Raw genomic sequence first — 23,126 nt, 5'->3', positions numbered from 1 at the left:
ATACACAGAACTCAGAGCACACACTGCTCCGGACTGCAGCCGTGTGCGATGACATCACTTCCTTCACTCCATCATGAACTGAATTTATTCTCTCTTGAGAAGAGGAGATTAAGGGGGGATATGATCAACATGTATAAATACATAAGGGGTCCATATAATGAACTTGGTGTTGAGTTGTTCACTTAAAGGTCAACACAGAGGACAAGGGGGCACCCCTTACGTCTAGAGGAAAACAGATTTCGTCTCCAAATACGGAAAGGTTTCTTCACCATAAGAGCTGTGAAAATGTGAAATAGACACCCTCCAGATGTGGTTCTGGCCAGATCACTAGATTGCTTTAAAAAAGGTCTGGCTTCTTTCTTGGGTGGATTTATTATAAGTGGGTACTAATATTTATAGGTAAAGTTAATCCAGGGAATATCCGATTGCCTCTCGGGGGATAAGGAAGGAATTTTTTTCCCCTGCTGTAGCAAATTGGATCATGCTTTGCTGGGGTTTTTCGCCTTCCTCTGGATCAACTGTGGGTATAGGATTGTGTATATGGGATTGTATGGTTGGGTTTTCTTTACTGTGTTTTTTTCTTTTTATTGGTTGAGCCAGATGGACTTGTGTCTTTTTTCAATCTGACCAACTATGTAACTATACACGGCTGCAGCGGTGTGTGCTCTGAGTTCTGTGTATATTCGTGTATATGATGAAGTGTACAATCTGTCATTCAATATATATTTAAGGATTATGTACTATACAGGCTTTTTCTTTTCTATGTGATGTGATTGCGGCCATTGTCTGGATACCTCGGGTGATATTGGAGATACTACCTGGAGGTGTGACATTCCGTGGCACAGTCTGTTCTCATTGGAAGCCGGCTTGAGCGGAGTGGCCCTGCTGGAAGAATATAAACATGCATGTCTGGGCCTTGCTTGTGGGGACAAACCTTTTAGGCAAGTGACCTATTTGCTCACTGGTATGGTGGAGGTTGATTGAAGTTGCTGCAAAGAGGTGGCAGCTGATCAGGATTGAGTTAAACCATCTGGATGAATCTTTGGGAATTATTTTTTCTGTTACTGCACAGGTCACTGTATGGTGATTGGAGATGGAAGTAGTGGTGAATGGGTTGTAGGAAATCCATTTTTTGCATTTATGAACTTTCTCTTGATGTTTGCAATATTTTAAGTCAGGGCTTGACAAATTTGCTTGGAATCTAGGAGCCAGCTATAAAAGTTAGGAGCCAGTTTTTTTTTTTTTTTAACAACAAAGCTTTATTTTCAATGACGAAAATAACCGATCTTAGTTTTACACATAAAGATGAATAGAACCAAACATCATAGGCATTTAACTTGTGTACAATATGATATGGCAGTGTTAAAAATTCTAGACAATCTTGAGGCACCCTTTAAAAATTATGGACAGTCTCCAGGCACCCCATTCTAAAATGTAAAAACTATTCTAATAGTTTTACATGATGCAGCAACATCCACACACGTAGCACACCCAACGTTAGAGGCGATTTATTCTTCCAAAGCAAATACACTTTTGCACACTGATACTGACCGGTTTTCCAGTGTTTCTCTTCTCCCTCAAGTTCTCTCCCATCACTCAGCTAATTTGACCCTAATGCTGATAGAAAGGGGCAGGGCAGGGTCAAACAAGGATGCTATGCAGGTGACTGACATCCTCCTAGAAGGTTGTAATTGGTGCACAATGAAAACCTGTGGCTTTATGTAACTAAAAGGAAGGCTTCATCCAGATTCCCGTTTGTTTACAAATTTTGGGGCATTTTGCTAAGTCACCCCTGAAGGTGCCTGGGCACCCTGGTTGAAAAAGGCTGTGATATGGCATATGAATTGTCCCAAATTTTGTTGGACAGCTTGGCCTGCATGTAAATGTGAAATAAGCTAAAAAAAATGCATTTGTATACTGACAACTATCATAAAAAAGAGTATTGAATATACAGTAACTAGAATACAATATTTTTCATTGTACTGTTTATGTACTGGCAAAGGAGAACACGTTTTCGCAGAAATACCTAAAACCTCCATTCTTAACACAACATGTTCCAAAAAAGCTAAGCAACTCTATAGTAAGGGCTATGACACCAGTTTAGTTAGTCATCTAACATTGTAAAGCGCTGAGTAAACTGCTGGCGTTATAGAAATCCTGAATAATAATAATAATCTTACCATCTCAATCAATTTTGCTTTTATTCAGGATTTCATTTTAATAGTTATTCCCTGCAAGCATCCATTACAAGGGGTAGAGCAGACGGATCAGCAGAACCAGGGTGCTGGTCGGAAGCGTCACAAAAAGGCAGATGACGATAATGAAAAATAATAAATTATTATTTTTTTAATATTAAAAAAATAAAAAAAAATAAAATGACAACCACACTCCCTGCACACTTACCTTTTAAGCAAAGGGCGCCAGATGAAGCCTGCAAAAACTTCCGTCTCTTCTCTTCTTGGGAAGGAGATGGGCGGGCATTGAGAACAGTGAAAACAACACCGTTTGACTGCTTGTCAAACTCCTGGCCACCACAAGAGGACACCAGTTCCCTGTTGTAAGCGTCTCATTGAAGAAGGCCGAAAAGCCACAGCCTCAATTATTGTACTGTGCGGTAGTTTGCACACTCGTGTGGGGGCGCAAAGGGACTGGACATCTCCTGTAGTGCACCCCAGGCGCCAGGTCGCAAATTCTAGTCGCCAATGCGACCTGGCGCCCGGGGCTTGTCGAACCCTGTTTTAAGATAACTTTGTTGCTCTTGATGTTTATGTATTTTTTCACATTATATAAAATATAGATTGAAGTAACTGTGAATAGGTTGCAGGAGATCTGCCCTTGCTCACATGTATGAAAGTGCATTTGTTTAGTGAATGTAATTGTTATATTTGGTCAGTATTGGTGGAGTTAGCACATCTAGTATAATATGTAAGACTGCAACACTAGTATATAACATTCAAACAATAGAGCTGTAATAATATAACAATAAAAGTGAGACTTCCAAACATAAAACTCCCTATAAGCGTATAGATGTAGCCTGGATAAAAAAATTAATTCCAGCCTGTTCGGTGTTGTTCTATCTCTTTAATGTTGGGGCTTCTGTGAAGTGATGGTACAATGGATTGTGGGAAATGTAGTTTTGTGGAAATTATGGATGACTCGACTGGACTATCCTCCCAGGGAGCATTGAGTCCCGCGGAGAAAGATGGGAGTGTCTATAAATAGGGGCGGGATCAACGTTTTGCTCTCTTGCCTAGAGGACAGCATGCTGTGTGGAGGTGAAGAGCTGCTGCGGTGAGCAGAGGAGAGTAGGCCTGAGGCCTAGCGGAAGAACGTTCGAGAGAGAGCAGCGCATGTGACAGAGCTCGGGGGTAGATCGAGAGGAGAGACACTCAGAGATGCTTCGGAGGAGTGTTGGACTCTGGTGCGGGACGCGGGTCCCCATCATATCGGGTGAGAAAAATCCAAGTGGAAGAAAACACAGTGATTTACTAGACGTTGTCAGAGAAGGCTTGTGACGCAGTTTAGTTGGACAGAGAGCTGCCTTGATATACATACAACGGTTGCCATAGGACACTGTAGTGCTGAGTGATACGTGGCAAACCAAAAGGCCTCACTTTACTTTTCAACTTGACTAAGTTCAGAAGCCCATGCATCTTCCCAGTTTGGATTACAGTTAAACTTTGCCTTTACAGTGGATTACAAATGTCATTCCTTGAGTGATTGGGGATCTTTTGCCGGCGAAGACTAGCAAGGCCTTGCTCAACAAGGAGACTCATGCAATTCATAGTAAATGGGGCCCCCTGTAGGATACAGAGTGCACTCTGATAGGCTGCATAGCAGTAGGTGGATAGGATCACTGATAGAAGTTAGATTGGCAGTAGTGCTGTTCAATGTTGCATTGACTATATTTCTGTGGTCACTCTCACATTTCAATTGAGGAATGGTTTATTGATGAGCAATTGATACATCAATCCTCTTGCAATATTTCATAGTACACATGTTTAGTGTTGAGCGAACACGCACTGTATTATTCGTGTTCGTACCGAATAATTGGATTTTTTGTACCCGAACACGGACACGGACACTTTACTATATGTTCGGGTAAAAATCCGTGTTCAGTCGTTTTATTTCCGGGTTTTGCATGCTTTGGCGCTCTTTTCATGGCGGGCTTTCAACAGCCAATCAACAATCGTTTAACTGGTGTGCCTTAAGCCATCCCAGCCATGCCTGCAAATGTCTCAGTAGCTGTGATTGGCCGTCTGAAGCATGTGACCAAGTCTTTATAAGTTCGAGGCAGCCGCAGCGGCGTCATTCTGCTGCTTAGATCAGGGACAGATCACACATCAACGTGCTGGCTGCTGAATAGGGAAAGATAGGCAGGAAAAAACCATTTGTGTCCGGATAGAATTGAGGGACAGGTCGGAGTGTTTAGGCAGGGCGAGTTGTAGGCATTTTAGGGATAGAGTCTGCTGAATTATAGGGTCAGTGTCTTCTACAAACTACAATCGATATTGCTGTGTGGGGGGTGGGGTGACTCTGCACTCAATCCTGATCTACGATCTCTTCTCAATCCTGTTAGGGAGAGGCTGCTGCTGCTGAATTTTAGGGAAACTGTGTTCTACAAACTACAATCGATATTGCTGTGTGGTGTGGGATAGGAGATAGGCAGGTGTCAGTGATCCACATCCATTTTTCTGTGTGTGAGCTGCAGTGAACACAATCTTTTTGGGCTGCAGTGAACAAAATCTTTTTGGGGTGCAGTGAACAACATCCTTTTTGGGGTGCAGTGAACAAAATCTTTTTGGGGTGCAGTGAACAAAATCCTTTTTGGGGTGCAGTGAACAACATCCTTTTTGGGGTGCAGTGAACACAATCTTTTTGGGGTGAAGTGAACAAAATCCTTTGTGGGGTGCAGTGAACACAATCTTTGTGGGGTGCAGTGAACACAATCTTTTTGGGGTGCAGTGAACAACATCCTTTTTGGGGTGCAGTGAACAAAATCCTTTTTGGGGTGCAGTGAACACAATCTTTTTGGGGTGCAGTGAACAAAATCCTTTGTGGGGTGCAGTGAACACAATCTTTGTGGGGTACAGTGAACAGAATCTTTGTGGGGTGCAGTGAACACAATCTTTGGGGGGTACAGTGAACACAATCTTTTTGGGGTGCAGTGAACAAAATCCTTTGTGGGGTGCAGTGAACACAATCTTTGGGGGGTACAGTGAACAATCTTTTTGGGGTGCAGTGAACAAAATCCTTTGTGGGGTGCAGTGAACACAATCTTTGGGGGGTGCAGTGAACACAATCTTTTTGGGGTGCAGTGAACAAAATCCTTTTTGGGGTGCAGTGAACAACATCCTTTTTGGGGTGCAGTGAACACAATCTTTTTGGGGTGCAGTGAACAAAATCCTTTGTGGGGTGCAGTGAACACAATCTTTGTGGGGTACAGGGAACAGAATCTTTGTGGGGTGCAGTGAACACAATCTTTGGGGGGTACAGTGAACACAATCTTTTTGGGGTGCAGTGAACAAAATCCTTTTAGGGTGCAGTGAACACAATCTTTGTGGGGTGCAGTGAACAAAATCCTTTTTGAGGTGCAGTGAACACAATCTTTGTGGGGTGCAGTGAACACAATCTTTGTGGGGTACAGTGAACACAATCTCATACTTCTGAAGATTTGAGGGTGCTGCCTGTTCCATACTCCTCCTCCTACTGCTCAACCATCCTTTTAGGGGTACAAACAATAGTAATTGGGGCCTAGTGTGGTGGTGTACGTGTGAGATACATACACTTTCTTTTTGATCATATTTTCTATTCCGCTATTCAATTAAATCCTTTGGGGATCAATTAAATTGCGTGATAGTCTGTGTCGGTACGTGTGAGATCCACCTTTCCAAGTTTTTGGGGTTCATCTCATACTTCTGAAGATTTGAGGGTGCTGCCTGTTCCATACTCCTGCTCCTACTGCTCAACCATCCTTTTAGGGGTACAAACAATAGTAATTGGGGCCTAGTGTGGTGGTGTACGTGCGAGATACATACACTTTCTTTTTGATCATATTTTCTATTCCGCTATTCAATTAAAACCTTTGGGGATCAATTAAATTGCATGATAGTCTGTGTCGGTACGTGTGAGATCCACCTTTCCAAGTTTTTGGGGTTCATCTCATACTTCTGAAGATTTGAGGGTGCTGCCTGTTCCATACTCCTCCTCCTACTGCTCAACCATCCTTTTAGGGGTACAAACAATAGTAATTTGGGCCTAGTGTGGTGGTGTACGTGCGAGATACATACACTTTCTTTTTGATCATATTTCCTATTCCGCTATTCAATTAAAACCTTTGGGGATCAATTAAATTGCGTGATAGTCTGTGTCGGTACGTGTGAGATCCACCTTTCCAAGTTCTTGGGGTTCATCTCATACTTCGGAAGATTTGAGGGTGCTGCCTGTTCCATACTCCTGCTCCTACTGCTCAACCATCCTTTTAGGGGTACAAACAATAGTAATTGGGGCCTAGTGTGGTGGTGTACGTGTGAGATACATACACTTTCTTTTTGATCATATTTTCTATTCCGCTATTCAATTAAATCCTTTGGGGATCAATTAAATTGCGTGATAGTCTGTGTCGGTACATGTGAGATCCACCTTTCCAAGTTTTTGGGGTTCATCTCATACTTCTGAAGATTTGAGGGTGCTGCCTGTTCCATACTCCTCCTCCTACTGCTCAACCATCCTTTTAGGGGTACAAACAATAGTAATTGGGGCCTAGTGTGGTGGTGTACGTGCGAGATACATACACTTTCTTTTTGATCATATTTTCTATTCCGCTATTCAATTAAAACCTTTGGGGATCAATTAAATTGCGTGATAGTCTGTGTCGGTACGTGTGAGATCCACCTTTCCAAGTTTTTGGGGTTCATCTCATTCTTCTGAAGATTTGAGGGTGCTGCCTGTTCCATACTCCTGCTCCTACTGCTCAACCATCCTTTTAGGGGTACAAACAATAGTAATTGGGGCCTAGTGTGGTGGTGTACGTGTGAGATACATACACTTTCTTTTTGATCATATTTTCTATTCCGCTATTCAATTAAATCCTTTGGGGATCAATTAAATTGCGTGATAGTCTGTGTCGGTACGTGTGAGATCCACCTTTCCAAGTTTTTGGGGTTCATCTCATACTTCTGAAGATTTGAGGGTGCTGCCTGTTCCATACTCCTCCTCCTACTGCTCAACCATCCTTTTAGGGGTACAAACAATAATAATTGGGGCCTAGTGTGGTGGTGTACGTGCGAGATACATACACTTTCTTTTTGATCATATTTCCTATTCCGCTATTCAAATAAAACCTTTGGGGATCAATTAAATTGCGTGATAGTCTGTGTCGGTACGTGTGAGATCCACCTTTCCAAGTTTTTGGGGTTCATCTCATACTTCTGAAGATTTGAGGGTGCTGCCTGTTCCATACTCCTGCTCCTACTGCTCAACCATCCTTTTAGGGGTACAAACAATAGTAATTGGGGCCTAGTGTGGTGGTGTATGTGTGAGATACATACACTTTCTTTTTGATCATATCTTCTATTCCGCTATTCAATTAAATCCTTTGGGGATCAATTAAATTGCGTGATAGTCTGTGTCGGTACGTGTGAGATCCACCTTTCCAAGTTTTTGGGGTTCATCTCATACTTCTGAAGATTTGAGGGTGCTGCCTGTTCCATACTCCTCCTCCTACTGCTCAACCATCCTTTTAGGGGTACAAACAATAGTAATTGGGGCCTAGTGTGGTTGTGTACGTGCGAGATACATACACTTTTTTTGATCATATTTCCTATTCCGCTATTCAATAAAAACCTTTGAGGATCAATTGAATTGCGGGATAGTCTGTGTCGGTACATGTGAGATCCACCTTTCCAAGTTTTTGAGGTTCATCTCATACTTCTGAAGATTTGAGGGTGCTGTCTGTTCCATACTCCTCCTACTCCTCATCCATCCTTTTAGGGGTAGAAACAATAGTAATTGGGGCCTAGTGTGGTTTTGTACGTGCGAGATACATACACTTTTTTGGATCATATTTCCTATTCCGCTATTCAATAAAAACCTTTCTAGGGCAAGATCTTAAATTACAGAAATATGAGGAGACCGTCAAATAAGGGCCGTGGCCTGGGTCGTGGTGCTGCTGGTAGAGCTCCTGTTGCAAGGAGAGGACGTGGTCGATCTGTGCCAGCTACACGCACAAGTGAAACACCTTCCTCAAGTGTGAGTAGGCGACAGAACCTGCATCAGTATTTGGTAGGGCATCATACGCCCCTAGAAGGGATGAGGCCAGAACAAGTGGAGGCGATAGTAGATTGGTTTGCTGCTGACAGTGCCTCCAGTTCCTTCACATTGTCTCCCACCCAGTCTACTGCAGAAAGGTCAGAGTTGGCACCTGCAGCCGATGTCCAACCGTCTTTCACCTCACCCCCTTGCAAATCAGGCAAGCAGTCTGAGCCCCAAGCCATACAGCAGTCTCTTCTTCTTTTTGATGACTCTGTCAGCAGGGTTTCCCAGGGCCATCCACCTAGCCCTGCCCCAGAAGTGGAAGAGATTGAGTGCAGCGATGCCCAACCACTTATTTCTCAAGATGAGTACATGCAAGGATCATCGCAGCACGTCTCCGATGATGACGAAACGCAGGTGCCAACTGCTGCGGCGTTCAGCATTTTGGAGACTGACAAGGAGGGCAGGGGTGAAGACTGGGTGGAAGATGATGTGGAGGACGATGAGGTCCTCAACCCCACATGGAATGAACGTCATGCAGGTGACCTGAGTAGTTTGGAGGAAGAGGCGGTGGTCGCACAGAGCCACCAGCACAGCAGAAGAGGGAGCAGGGTGCAGAAGCGGAGCGGCCGTGCCCTAGACACTACGCCCGCTACTGCCCAACGCAGCAAGGGAACGAGCGCACCAAAGTCAGCTCAAAGGAGTTCTCTAGCGTGGAAGTTCTTTAGAAAATGTGCTGATGACAGGACACGAGTGGTTTGCACCCTGTGCAATCAGAGCTTGAAGCGAGGCATAAACTTTCTCAACCTGAGCACAACCTGCATGATCAGGCATCTAAGTGCAAAGCACGAGCTGCAGTGGAGTACACACCTTCAAAACCAAGAAACGTCTCTGGCTCATCCTGCTTCCTCTTCTGCTGCAGTCTCGGCCGCTCCAGCCACATCTGTAGTGATACCGGCACCTGCCACCCCGCAAACAGACGATCTGTCAGCAACACCACCACCTGGGTCACCAACAACCATCTCCACAATGTCCCGTGGAAGCGTTCAGCTCTCCCAAACACTTGAGAGGAAGAGGAAGTACCCCCCTACCCACCCGCGATCCCTGGCCCTGAATGCCAGCATTTCAAAATTATTGGCCTTTGAAATGCTGTCATTCCGTCTGGTGGAGACGCACAGTTTTAAAAACCTTATGTCGGTGGCTGTCCCACAGTACGTCGTGCCCAGCCGCCACTACATTTCCAGGCAAGCCATCCCTTCCCTGCACAACCAAGTGGGGGAAAAAATCAGGTGTGCACTGGGCAACGCCATCTGTGCCAAGGTCCACCTAACTACCGATACGTGGACCAGTAAGCACGGTCAGGGGCGTTATATCTCCCTAACGGCACACTGGGTAAATGCAGTGGCGGATGGGCCTGAGGCGGATAGCAATTTGGCGCATGTCCTTCCCCCACCGAGGATTGCAGGGCGCTTCAGTTTGCCTCCTGTACCTAACTCCTCCTACTCCGCTTCCTCATCCTCTACCGCCTCCTCATCCGGACAGCGTAACACCTTCACCACCAACTTCAGCACGGCCAGGGGTAAACGACAGCAGGCAGTTTTACAACTTGCCTGTTTGGGGGACAAACCACACACCGCGCAGGAGTTGTGGAGGAGCATGGAACAGCAGACAAATGAGTGGTTGCTGCCAGCGAGCCTCAAGCCCGGCCTGGTGGTGTGCGATAATGGGCGAAATCTCATAGCAGCTCTGGGCCTAGCCGGTTTGACGCACATCCCTTGCCTGGCGCATGTGCTGAATTTGGTGGTGCAGAGGTTCCTTAAAAACTACCCCGATATGTCAGAGCTGCTGCAGAAAGTGCGGGCCGTTTGTGCGCACTTTCGGCGTTCTCACCCTGCTGCTGCTCGCCTGGCAGCGCTGCAGCGTAACTTCGGCCTTCCCGCTCACCGCCTCATATGTGACGTGCCCACAAGGTGGAACTCCACCTTGCACATGCTGGAAAGACTGTGCTAGCAGCAGCAGGCCATAGTGGAGTTTCAGCTGCAGCACGCACGCGTGAGTCACTCTGCGGAACAGCACCACTTCACCACCAATAACTGGGCCTCCATGCGAGACCTGTGTGCCTTGTTGCGCTGTTTTGAGTACTCCACCAACATGGCCAGTGGCAATGACGCCGTTCTCAGCTTAACTATCCCACTTCTATGCCTCCTTGAAAAAACAATTCGGGCGATGATGGAAGAGGATGTGGCACAGGATGAGGAGGAGGAGGAGGAGGATGAAGAGGTAACATTTCCAAGGCTTTCAGGGCAGTCATTCGCAAGGGGCTCCGAGGGTGGGTTCCTGCACACACAAACGCCAGGGACACAATTGTCCAGCAGGGGCACAGTTCTGGAGGATGAGGAGGATGAGGAGGAGGAGGAGCTGGAGGAGGAGATGGAACCATGTTTACAGCAGGGTGGCACCCAGGCCAGCTCATGGCCATCACTGGTGCGTGGCTGGGGGGATACAGAGGACACGGACGATACACCTCCCACAGAGGACAGCCTTTCGTTGCCTCTGGGCAGCCTGGCACACATGAGCGATTACATGCTGCAGTGTCTCCACAACGACCGCCGAGTTGCCCACATTCTAACTTGTGCTGATTACTGGGTGGCCACGCTGCTGGATCCCCGTTACAAGGACAACGTACCGTCCTTAATTCACTCACTGGAGCGCGATCGCAAGATGCGCGAGTACAAGCGCACGCTGGTAGACGCCATGCTGCTGGCATTCCCATCTGACAGCGGGGCCGCAGTGGAAGCACAAGGCAGAGGAGGAGGAGGTCGCCAACGCAACCAGGGCACCGCCAGCACCTCAGAAGGCAGGGTTAGCATGGCCGAAATGTGGAAAAGCTTTGTCAGCACGCCACAACAAACAGCAGCACCAGCAGCTCAGATGGAACGTCTTAGCAGGAGGCAGCATTTTACCAACATGGTGGAGCAGTAGTGAATGAGGGGTCTGCCCCCTTCAACTTCTGGGTCTCCAAATTGGGCACATGGCCTGAGCTTGCCCTTTACGCCTTGGAGGTGCTGGCGTGCCCTGCAGCCAGTGTATTATCTGAACGGGTATTTAGCACGGCTGGGGGCGTTATAACAGACAAGCGCAGCCGCCTGTCCAGAGACAATGTGGACAAGCTCACGTTCATTAAAATGAACCAGGCATTGATCCCACGGGACTTTTCCGTACCTTATGCAGAATAGCAATGGATACCGACCTTACCCACCCATTGTTCCATTTTTGCTCTTTCTCACTCTTTTGGGGTGTACCCTCATTTAAAATTTGTGAAAAGAAGCAGTGTTGGCTACCTCGTCCTCATCCTCAGGGCCAGATTAACGTAGGGGCTATTGGAGCTGCAGCTCCAGGCCTCTACCTTTTATATAGGCCCCGGGTTGGCCATATTCACTGTTACCGCTCTTCTGTCACTTGTAAACACAGAAGTCTGGCTTCTATGCTCACTTCCCCAGGCAGCACCCTCAGAACCTCCCCACACAGCGCGAAGGCCGGACAAGGAGGGACAGTTGCCGATGCATGGATGTGTTTATGGGCTTCAGAGACAGCATCCCATGTTGAATTAGGCATGCATGGCTGCACCCTTCCTCCTCTGGGTGCATGGCAAGGCACGGCCCTTAAGGCCCTTCAAAATCCTCAGCACCAAGCCCATGATGCTCTTAATCCGGCCCTGGTCCTCCTCCACCGCCGCTTCCACCTACACTGCCCATAGGTGTGCGCAGCCTATTGCATTAAGGTGTGCACCCCAAAGTTGAAATACACATGCATGTGTTTGCCAGCAGGGAGAGTAATGTATCGGGGCCATGTACCTGTAGGCAAAGAGAAATAGAGCAGAGCAGGTCCGAGGGAGATCTTTCCCATCTCCTCACTGGCAATGCTATGTGCCCTAGGTGATTAGGGTGTGCCCAGGCACACCCAGCACACCCTGTGCGCACGCCTATGTCACCGCCACATCCACCACCACCTCAACCTCCCTCCTACTCCATATGGGCCTCGTCCTTCAGAGATGAAGAAGAACATTGTTTTATTTTTCTATTTTTTTTTGTTGTTTTAAGTTATTTCCCTATCCACATTTGTTAGCAGAGCACTTGCCATGCTCTTAATTACGTTTTGCTGCCATTTGCAGCACTCTAGCCCTTTCCTTTGGTGTTTTAGAGCCATTTTAGTGCCTTAAAGTTCGGGTCCCCATTGACTTCAATGGGGTTCGGTGTCCGGGAAAAGTTCGAACACGGACATCTAGGTGTCCGCTCAACCCTACACATGTTTATTTAACTTTTTGTCATATCAGATCCTGAGTGCTCAATCCCATATAATTTTGGGTTCGAGGATTCAGGATCTCTCTGTTATTCTTGGTCTTTGTACTACTTGCTATATTAAAGTTTAACTGTTTATTCTCTTTTACTAAAGACAGTAAAACTAGTCTTTTATTTAAACTTGGTTGAGTCTATTCACTCAACATGTCTGAACCTATGGTGTAAATTGGGTTGGAAGGTGCTCAGGGCCAAAGGAGTAAGGAGGATGTGAACACATTCAGCAACCCCTCTGGGGGTAGGGCTACATTTGGGGGCTCGTCCAGGATCCTCGGTGCCACTTCAGCCCTGAATGTCCTTCCCCAGGGACCAGTCATGGGAGAAACCATGAGCCTGCCTCTTGCCCGGTCTTGGACGTGGTCCCAAGGAGCTTGTTTGGACCGAAGTATAGTCTTAGAGGTGCACGGGAGTGAATGCACAGAAGCCAAAATTTGACGGTGGGTGCGAGCTCTAGCCCCAGAACAGGGGGGCCTATATACTGGATGGCCGGGCTGATTATGGCCTAGATACTGTCTGCGCACTTGTGGAGTGGCGGGAAAGTGTGCCCGAAATACTTCAAGTAGATGAAGTGATGCTGGATGAGAAGGCTCCAGCTAAAGTATTATTTCCTCTAAAGGAGGAGGAGAAGAAAGAAGGGAGGTCAATATCGCCTCCAGTTAGCCCTAGCCCTAGTCCTGGTCCCAGCCCTATGAGTAAGGAGGGGGATAAAGCAGCCATACCCCCTGCCTCTTTCTACGCTGATATGAGCAGATTGGTGGACAGCCTAATCCTAAATGGGGCCAGTGTAGCTGGGCAGAATTATAGAAGATTGCATTTTTTCTCTGGGCAGCTGTCTACTCCTGTAGAAGAAGAGAATTTCGAAAGCTGGATAAGCCAAGCCACTCAGGCAGTGGATGAGTGGAGCGTCTCTGAGGCGGTGAAGAGACAAAGATTGAGTGAAAGCTTGAGAGGTCCTGCTGCTGAAGTGATTCGGAATCTAAGGATGGGCAATAAAAACTGTACTGCTGAGAATTATCTGAAAGCTCTTTTCAACGTGTTTGGACGGGTAGAGAAGACTACAGATTTGCTGTACAAATTTAACCACACCCACCAACAGAAGGGGGAGAGATTGTCAGAGTATATCTCTCGAGTTGATAAGATGTTGCACCAGATTCTATTGAAGAAGGGCATTGACCCTAAAGAGGCAGACCAAGTGCGATTGGACCGAGTACTACAAGGGGCTTGGCCCAATCATCCAATTGTCATGAAGCTGCTATTGAAAGGAGTCAAGGATACTCCCACATACCCTGAACTTATGAAGGAGGTAAGAGAGGAGGAAGCCCTGTTGGAAGAGAAGAGTCAAGGGATGAAGGACTTGTTGAACAATGAAAGGAGAAGAGAGAGGGCTGCGGCTCCACTGGTGAGAGTGGAAAATAGCCTCTCTGAGGACGAAAATGAGGTTAAGTTTGAAGTGACTCGTCAGGAAGAAACTGGAGAAAAAGAAGCCGGATGATAATCCACATTCTGCCGATCTGATGCTCCAGGTGGCCCAGGCACAGACCCAGATGTGCCAAACCCTAATGCAAGTGATGGAAGCTCAAGGGAAAGTTTCTGAGACCCCAGAAGCCTTTTAAAGGGTCTAACCTTTTTCCCTCTCTAGTAAAAGGATGCTTTGCATGTGGAGAGACGGGGCATTTCAGGGCTCAGTGCCCAAAGAGAGGGTTAAGTCCTGAGACAATGGAAGAACTATTAAAAGCGTTGCAGAAGTTTTTCTTTACTAAGAAGGCTGAAAACTTCAGGGGACCTCAGTGAAGGAGCCAGTTGAGAGTCCCTCTAAAAGCCTGAGCTCCAGTAGTTATGATAATGGACATAGTCACCGCGGGGTGGGGTCTTCTTTCCTGCCTTTCCCCAATGCTTCAATAAATTTAAGGGGGTCACCTGATTTGTGGGGAGAGACACAGGGGGTCGAAGCCTCCACTCTGGCCCAAGAGAGGACCATACGAACTCCAAGGACCAAGTCAGTCAAGGTGCAAACTGTGGAATTTCCCCAGGAAATTGAACCCAGGAGGGTGAGAAACCCCAAAACCAAAACCTGTCGGAAGCTGTTTGAGCCTACTAAAGGAACTATGCCGAAGAGATTGGTGGGGCCATCCCCCATAGTGCCACTCGAAATAGAGGGCATTTACACTAAGGCTTTGCTGGATACAGGTGCCCAAGTGACGTTGCTTTAATGAGTTTTTACTTGAAACATTTGAAACACATCCCTTTATGCAAGCTGGAAGAATTGGAAATCTGGGGTTCAGGCCCTAAGAAGTTTCCTTATGTTGGGTACATTCCTGTGAATATTTCTTTCCAGCCTGCCCTTGGGGTGAAGATGTAAGTGTTTGACACATTAGCTGTGGCGTGTCCACGACCCCCTGGTGCCAAGCAAAATTCACTGATCATTGGGACCAACGCCGGACTTGGTCCAAAGAATGCTCACCCCATTAGCAGTGAAGGGCTTATCCGAGGAAGAGGTACATCCTCAATTGAGACAAGCGTTTCAGCGAGTGCTGCAAGAAGAGAAGACCCCTGTCGAGGGGTTAGGGAAGCTTTGGCGGTTGGATACCAGAGAGCAGGTGTTACAACCAGGAGAAGGGGCTTGTGTATGGGCTACGGTGAAGCTGTCTTGGGATCAGCCAGGCCCATTCGCGATGTTGGAGGGGGATCTGCTGGGAGAAGACAGCGAGATTGAGTTAGTCCCTGAGATAGTCCCAACAAGAGTTCTGAGGAAGAATGATGGGAAAGTCCCTGTTGGTGTCCGAAATGTCACGACACAGCGGGTTAGCTTGAAAACCCTGGATGGTATTGGGGCGGGTGAGCGCTGCCTTACCATTAAGCCCATCAGAGTTGGAGGAAGAGAAAGATGAGATGAGAGAGTCAGAGGATACTTCCAATCCTCGCCCTGCTGTTCCCTTCAAGTGGGGGGAGAGGGTGAAGATTCAGTTGTCCAGATGGGAGAAGTTGTTTTACAAGAATGACTATGATGTGGGATGTACCAAGAGTGCCCATCATTAAATCTGTCTCAATGAAGACAAACCTTTCAGAGAAAAAGCTCGGAGAATACCCTTAAGTGATTTGGAGGATCTCCGGGAGCAGTTAGCTGAGTTGAAGAAACTGGGGTTATTCAGGAGTCTCGCAGTCCCTATGCTTCACCCATAGTGGTGGTTCGCAAGAAGAATGGGTCCATTCGGATGTGTATTGATTATCGCCCTCTGAATCGCAGGACTATCCCTGATCGATATACTACTCCTCGGATAGAGGATGCCTTGCAATACCTGTCTGGGGCCAAATGGTTCTGTGTGGTTCAGTGTGTTAGACCTGAAGAGTGGATATTACCAAATACCCATACATCCGGATGATCGAGAGAAGACTGCATTCATCAGCCCACTGGGGTTTAACGAGTTCAACCATATGCCGCAAGGATTGGCGGGAGCCCCAGCAACTTTCCAGTCTCTCATGGAGAATACAGTGGGAGACATGCACCTGATTGAGGTCCTCATGTACCTAGATGATATTATTGTTTTTTGGGAAGACATTGGAGGAACATGAGGCTTGCCTAGAGAAAGTTTTTCAGAGACTATATGATGAGGGATTGAAATTGTCCCTCGAAAAATGCCAATTATACCAGCCGTCTGTTACTTATCTGGGACATGTGGTGTCTGCGGCAGGGGTATCTACTGATCCAAAGAAATTGGAAGCTGTCACCACTTGGCCCAGACCCACCACTGTTACCGAATTGAGATCTTTCTTGGGATTTTGCTCTTACTAATAGAAGGTTTGTGAAGAATTTTTTTGCAAATAGCCAAACCCTTGAATGAACTGCTGAGGAAGGAAACTGAAGAAGAGGGTCCACCTATCCGGAAGGCTGAGGTACTCAAAAAGGGACCTTGAGGATCCACAGAGTCCATTCAGGCTCATTGGGACACTAAATGTGAGCAGGCTTTTTGGAAGTTGAAGGAGAGTCTCACCAAAGCTCATGTACTGGCTTATGCAGATCTGGCAATGCCATATGAGTTACATATGGATGCTAGTCAGGATGGATTAGGAGGAGTACTGTATCAAGAAGTTGAAGGGAGGCTACGCCCCATAGCCTACATCAGTCGTAGCCTGTCCCCAGCGGAGAAGAATTATCCTATCTATAATTTGGAATTCCTAGCCCTCAAGTGGGCTGTGCTGGACAAGTTGAGGGATTATCTGTATGGAGCGTACTTCGTGGTCAAAACTGACAATAGCCCTCTAACTTATTTACTAACCATGCCCAAGCTAGATGCCACAGGGCATAGATGGCTGCAGCAATTTCGGAGTTCCAATTTAGTTTGAAGTATCGGCCTGGAAAAGGGAACTTGGATGCGGATGCATTGTCTAGGCGTCCACATCCCTCAGACAGAAGAAAATGTGAATGGGGTCAAGGGGTAGAATACCGCTTCAAGGGAGCCATGGGAGCTGAAGAAGCAGGGGTTTCTCCTTCGGGGGTGTCTCGGTGCTATTGTAATCTGACCCAAGTGAGGAGTACGGAGCTTCCTCAGCTGTCAAAAGAAGACATGAGAAGAGATCAATGAGAAGATCCTTTGGGAGCTGTAGTGCTGAAAGCTTTGAAGATGGATAATCCCAGGATCCTATTAGAAAGTCCCGTTATTGGAGCTAAAGTGGTCCATCGGGACTGGGAGAGAATGAAGATGAAAGATGGGATCATCTACCGTATCAATTCTGTGGAAGGCCTGGATGGAGTATGTCAGTTGCTGTTACCAGAGAAACACTGATTAACCGCTTTGGCGGTCTTACATGGCCATTTGGGACCTGACCGGACTTTTCAGTTGGTGAGAGACAGGTTCTATTGACCTTTCATGAGGAAAGACGTAGAGGCCTACTGCCACTCCTGTATTCGATGTATCCAGAGGAACACTTTGCCTCACAGAGCTGCCACCATGGGACACCTGCAGAGTCATGGACCTATGGAGCTGGTGTGTATTGACTTCCTGTGTCTTGAACCTGATTTGGGTGAGCGTAGCAACATCCTGGTTATGACAGACCATTTTATTGGGTATGCTCAGGCTTTTCCTACTCGGGACCAGAAGGCTAGCACCGTGGCCAAAATCCTAGTTGAGAAATTCTTTGTTCATTACGGCCTGCCTCGGCGGTTGCATTCTGACCAAGGTCGAGATTTTGAAAGCAAATTAATAAAGAAACTATGTGGATTTTCAGATATTTCCGGTTCCGGCGCCTCATGAGAAGGTAGCTAGAGAGGGCGGCTCTGGCATAATCAGCTTGTAAATTCCTCCCCACCGCTCACCGCTTGACATCTCCGGTCCCTCCCTGTGCCTCTCACACGCCGCTGCTCCCTGTCTCATGGATGGACCGCTTTGTAGTGCACGGTGAGGCAGTGAACAGCGTACCACACAGGCAGGATTCCTCACAGCAGCCCGCGCCATTGCAGCATGATACCCCGCCCCCCCCTGAGGACATGGACGGCGTGGTCTCGGCTCCCCTGGCTGATTCTATCATTCCTCTGCAGGATGCTCAGTGTCAGCGGATGGCACAAGCTGTGGCCGCAATCTTGTCCCCCACCATAGCAGAGGCGGTGGAGCAGGCGGTGGCGGCAGGGATACAGCAACTCAGAAAGGAACTAGGGGCCCAGGCCAAACGCCTCACTGATGTTGAACATAGACTTTCTGACCTGGAAGATGAGCTTCAGGCTACTTTTGCAAGCGACAGAAAGCAGGCGCAGACACAGCAATATATGTTGGAAAAACTTGATGATCTTGAGAATCGGTCACGCAGGAACAATCTCAGGGTCATCGGGCTACCAGAATCCTTCAATATCAGCACATTGTCAGATATCTGCACCTCCCGGATTCCACAGGCTCTGGGAATCAATTCCCCCTGTGTCATTGAGCGTGCGCATCCCTGGGATCCCCATCTAATGATCGCAGGTCCCCACGCCCAGTAATTGTGCGATATCTAAACTATTCAGACCGGCTGTCCATACTAAAATCCTTAAAAAATGCCAAAGCTCTCACTTTGGATGGTCATAAGCTTTTATTATTTGCTGATTATTCTCAAGAAGTCGCCCGCAGACGCAAGGCTTTTCAACCTTCCAGCAACGCGCTCTATCATAAAGGAATAAAGTTCACCCTGGCTTACCCTGCTGTTCTCCGTTTCATGGACCAATCTGGAGCCTCCAAGTCATTTTCTAACCCTGATGAGGCGGCCGACTATATCCAGTCACATCTTCACTTGTCTATGGACACCTATCCCCCTGCTGCTTCCTCCCGCCTCCTCCAGAGATATACGCAGTCCCAGGAGGGACTCTCCCAAGAGAGCTTGTCTCTCCAACAAACCTCCACAGGACTGGTCTCGCTGAAAACATGGCCACAGCCAGTTTTTGCATCCTATCTACCTCCATATTTGATTAGAACAGCCAGCGCCCCTCACATGTAGTAATTCTCGTGACTGCACTGAAACGTCCTCACCGTTTATGGCTCTGCTGCATGTGGTCCCACAATGATGCCGTTTATATGCCTCCTGCTAGCGTATAATTGCTGTTCAATTTTGTTCTTTCTTTTTTTCTTTTTCTCTATGCCTTTATTTTAGGATGTTCCCTCGCAGCCTTTCCGGGGGTCTGACTCGCCTCGCTTCATTACGCCATCTGTGCGGCACTGATCTGCCTCTGCCTGTGCTTGGCACTGACCCTCCCCCGAGCAACAGCGAGCGGAAATAGTGACACCTCCGGTAACGCTGTTGGACGGAGTAAGTCTCATGTGGAAAAAAGCGAAGTTATATTTTGTTATGTTAGTTTTCTGGTTCCATGTTAGCCTTTGTCTGTATTCAGTAGCTACTTTTCCCTATGGTATATTTAATTGGTTTGCCCCCCACACTATACCCACCACGATGCCCCATGTACCCCAAATCCTTGACCATTCGGTAATGAAACCAATTTCCCAAGTAACCCCCTCTCTTTCACTACCATTATTCATCCATTCATTGCAAGACCTGCTCCCTCTGATCCTCCTTGATCTCAAAGTAGTATCGTGGAATGTCAAGGGGCTACGGTCTCCCCACAAACGCATGGCCATCCTCCGACACCTAAAACGCCTCAAAACTGATGTCGCTCTACTACAAGAAACTCACCTCCCCGCATCAGATTTTGATCGGATGCGCAAACTCTGGGTGAGCCGAGTATTCGGTTCGCCCTCGCCAAAAGGTAAATCGGGAGTCCTGATATTGATTAACAAGAAGTTCACATTTGACGTAGTCCCCATCTACTCTGACACTGACAGCCGTGTCCTCATACTAAAACTGGTCCACAATTCCAAAGAAGTTATTATATCCAATGTTTATGCCCCAACCCCACCTGAACCTTCCTTCTTTCAGTCATTGACTGGTCTTCTGGCCCCTCACATTCACCTTCCTATGCTGCTGGGGGGTGATTTCAATCTAGTGATGGACCCTACGTAAGACAAATCTTCACCTAAGCCACTCAAAATCCCTCGTCCCTCCCCTTTTGCTTCCACCCTGACCTCATTCACTGATATTGTATAGACATGCCTATTGACGTAATGCATACGGGGGAAGGAGTCTGACGTCACCCGCAGCTCTCTGAGATCCTGGAACACATGTCTGCACTTTCGCTTTCATCTGGCACTGTGACAGTGCCTTGCTTGTGAGTGTGATGCTTTATTTTTTACTTTAATAAATGTCCTTAATTAAGCGGAGAGCATTAGATCGTTTTATTTATCTTTTCCGGATTGCCATACATGAGTTTCTGAGAACCTGTTGGATCCTGGATATACAGATCTTCTGGCTGTCTCCATATTGATGCTTACTGATACAAAGTGTTGTGACCCCTAGTGGTCGAATACAGGAGGTGAGAGGCTGTATTATCTGTGGTGGAGGAGTCACGTTTGCGTCGTTTTAATTATTCCTGCTTTTCACTTTGGAAATCAGCTTTTAAGGACTTTATGATTTATGATCCACATGCTTTTTATTGTGTATTTTATACATTTTAATGTGAATGATTTTATGCACTATTTGTAATTTTATAGCGCTGCACTTTATTTTCCTTTACTGCATATTATAGGTTTTGGTAGGTTTGACCTATCCTGGTGTACAGCTGCTTACCCATCCATTTGATTTTAAGCGCTGAATTTTTATTGTATATCTTCCCAATCCTATTTAATTTGGCTGCTGATCTGATTTATATGGATATCTTCCGTTATATAGAAGCCCGTGAAATCAGGTTAGATGATGTATTTTCACGGGTGGCAGTTCCCAAGGAGCCCAGTGATTTGGTGTACAACTTTAAGAAACTGGGGCATATCTTTGAGAAAAAGATTAAAACCTGGTGGGATATTGTGTCCTTTCAGCACTATTTATCTGCCAAGATTATCCCTCGCCGTATGCATTGGGATATTCCACCTAATGAAGGATTAATGGATATTGTTTCTAACAAAGAGTGGGGGGATTTTTTCACCTCCAAGGGTCTAGAGCTCTTATCTTTTTTGCTATCACGGAAGCAGAGGAAGATGGAGCCTCTAGAAACCCAAATTGATACTATCAAAAAATCCATTGAAAAGGATAAATACAAACCTGCATTTATTAGGTTGTCTGATGAGCTTAAAAATAAGCTTATTAAATGGGATAAAGAGTCCCAAGATAAGAAAAAGAAAAAATTCCTCAGGGATGTGGGAGATTTTGGAGCAGGCCTGATCTATAGGTGGCAGGTCCCGTCTGGGAATGCCACAGTGCCCGATATGAGAGGGAGAGGCCGTGGAGGAAGAAAAGGGAGAGGTAGAGGTAGAGGCAGAGGTAATCTACCTAGTTATCGATCATCCTCTAGGGACGATTGGAATAGTGGTGTATATCATCAGGATGACCATTATTGGCAAACAGTCCCATATCAGAATAGAGGATGTTTAACTTATTCGAGGGGTGGCCATCCAACTATTAACCGTCCAATTCCCATGGATAATAGGTTCCAGCCATTGCAAAATTATAATGATTACTCTCATTTTTTAGGGGTGCAGAGGACCCCCTGGAGGCATCCTCCACCGGGTCCATCAACCCCAAAGGGAACCAACATGAGGCACCCCCCATCGTATCCCATGAACAGATCGGGAAAAAGAAAAAAAGAGGATGTGGGGGCGGACGCAGGGCACAAAAGGCCAAAACCCCAATAGGTACAGGGATTTATAACCTTAGTGGTGTTACCCTAACGGAGGAAGAGGTCCAAGTCCTGGATAGAGGGTTAAAATTTGCACCTGTAAAAAATATGAATAAGTTTGATACTTATATCAATATTCAAAAATTTGTCAGGTCAATGAATATTAAAAAGTATTTTTTATCAAACCCAGTCCAAAGAAATGTGTCTACGGACACCACTATCCATTCACAACTGAGGAATAAGTCGGTGTTCAATCCTCCGAATGTTGATACCAGACATCTGGAAGTGTTTAAAAATCTGGTCTGCAGAGATCTTGATTTACTTAAGCTGAAGAGGGCGAATGACCCTCAGCAGATTAAGAAAGGTATCAAAACATTAGAAGGTAGGAAGGACATTGTGATCCACCCTGCAGATAAGGGAGGAGGACTGGTTGTTATGAGTGGTGCATATTATCGGGAGGAGATGCAGCGGTTGCTCGGTGATGGGGAAACATATTCCCCTCTCACGAGTAATCCTATGGTTAGGTTTAAAAAGGAGTTGGGAGGTCTTGTGGATAGGGGCAAAGAACGGGGGATTTTAAGCTCTAAGGAAGCGGCCTATCTAAAATTCCCCGTTTTTGTAGAACCCCTATAATCTACTTCCTACCCAAAATCCATAAACATCAAACCAGGCCTCCGGGCCGCCCGATCGTTAATGGAATTGAGTCTGTGACGGCCAGACTTGGTCAGTACATCGACTGTTTTCTCCAACTGATAGTAGTTGGCACCACTGCATACTTAAAAGACACTAAGCATGCGATACAAGTGTTGTCTGACTTACCTGACATTTCGGATAGTATATTAGTGACCGCAGATGTGGGGTCACTATATACTATCATTAATAACGAGGATGCCCTGACCTCGGTGAAATGGGCCCTATCCAAGTCTGAATTACCTTCTAGGCATTGTAAATTTCTGCTGGAGTGTCTCGACTTCTGCCTGCTGAAAAATTACTTCTGGTATGACCAGAGGTATTTCTTACAGACAAAGGGAGTAGCTATGGGGCACGGTTTGCTCCCAGTGTGGCTAATATCTTTATGTCACACTGGGAGGAGGAAGCCATTTTTGCTAACCGCCCCCCCCAGTTAAGCTGCTATCGTCGTTATATAGACGATCTGGTCTTGGTATGGAAGGGTGATATGTCCAGTTTGGAATGTTTTATGCAGAGGCTTGATGCCAATACCAAAAACATTAGGTTAACATGGAATGTTAGCGATTCAAAAATTGTGTTTTTGGATCTGGAGATATTTAAGGAAAATGGAGCCCTAAAAACTCGCACCTATTTCAAGCCGACGGACC

General features: G+C 46.6%; 1 protein-coding gene across 2 annotated transcripts in view; it reads left to right on the top strand.

Moving 5' to 3' along the window:
• Positions 1-23,126, top strand: part of LOC309569625 (NACHT, LRR and PYD domains-containing protein 3-like) — a 540,899-nt gene that overhangs the window by 404,304 nt on the left and 113,469 nt on the right. The window lies entirely within an intron of this gene.

The sequence above is a fragment of the Pelophylax lessonae genome (assembly GCF_965119305.1).
Source record: "Pelophylax lessonae genome assembly, chromosome: 13".
Taxonomy (NCBI): Eukaryota; Metazoa; Chordata; class Amphibia; order Anura; family Ranidae; genus Pelophylax; species Pelophylax lessonae.
Note: the sequence above shows the minus strand (reverse complement) of the source record. Positions and strands in the feature narration are given on the sequence as shown.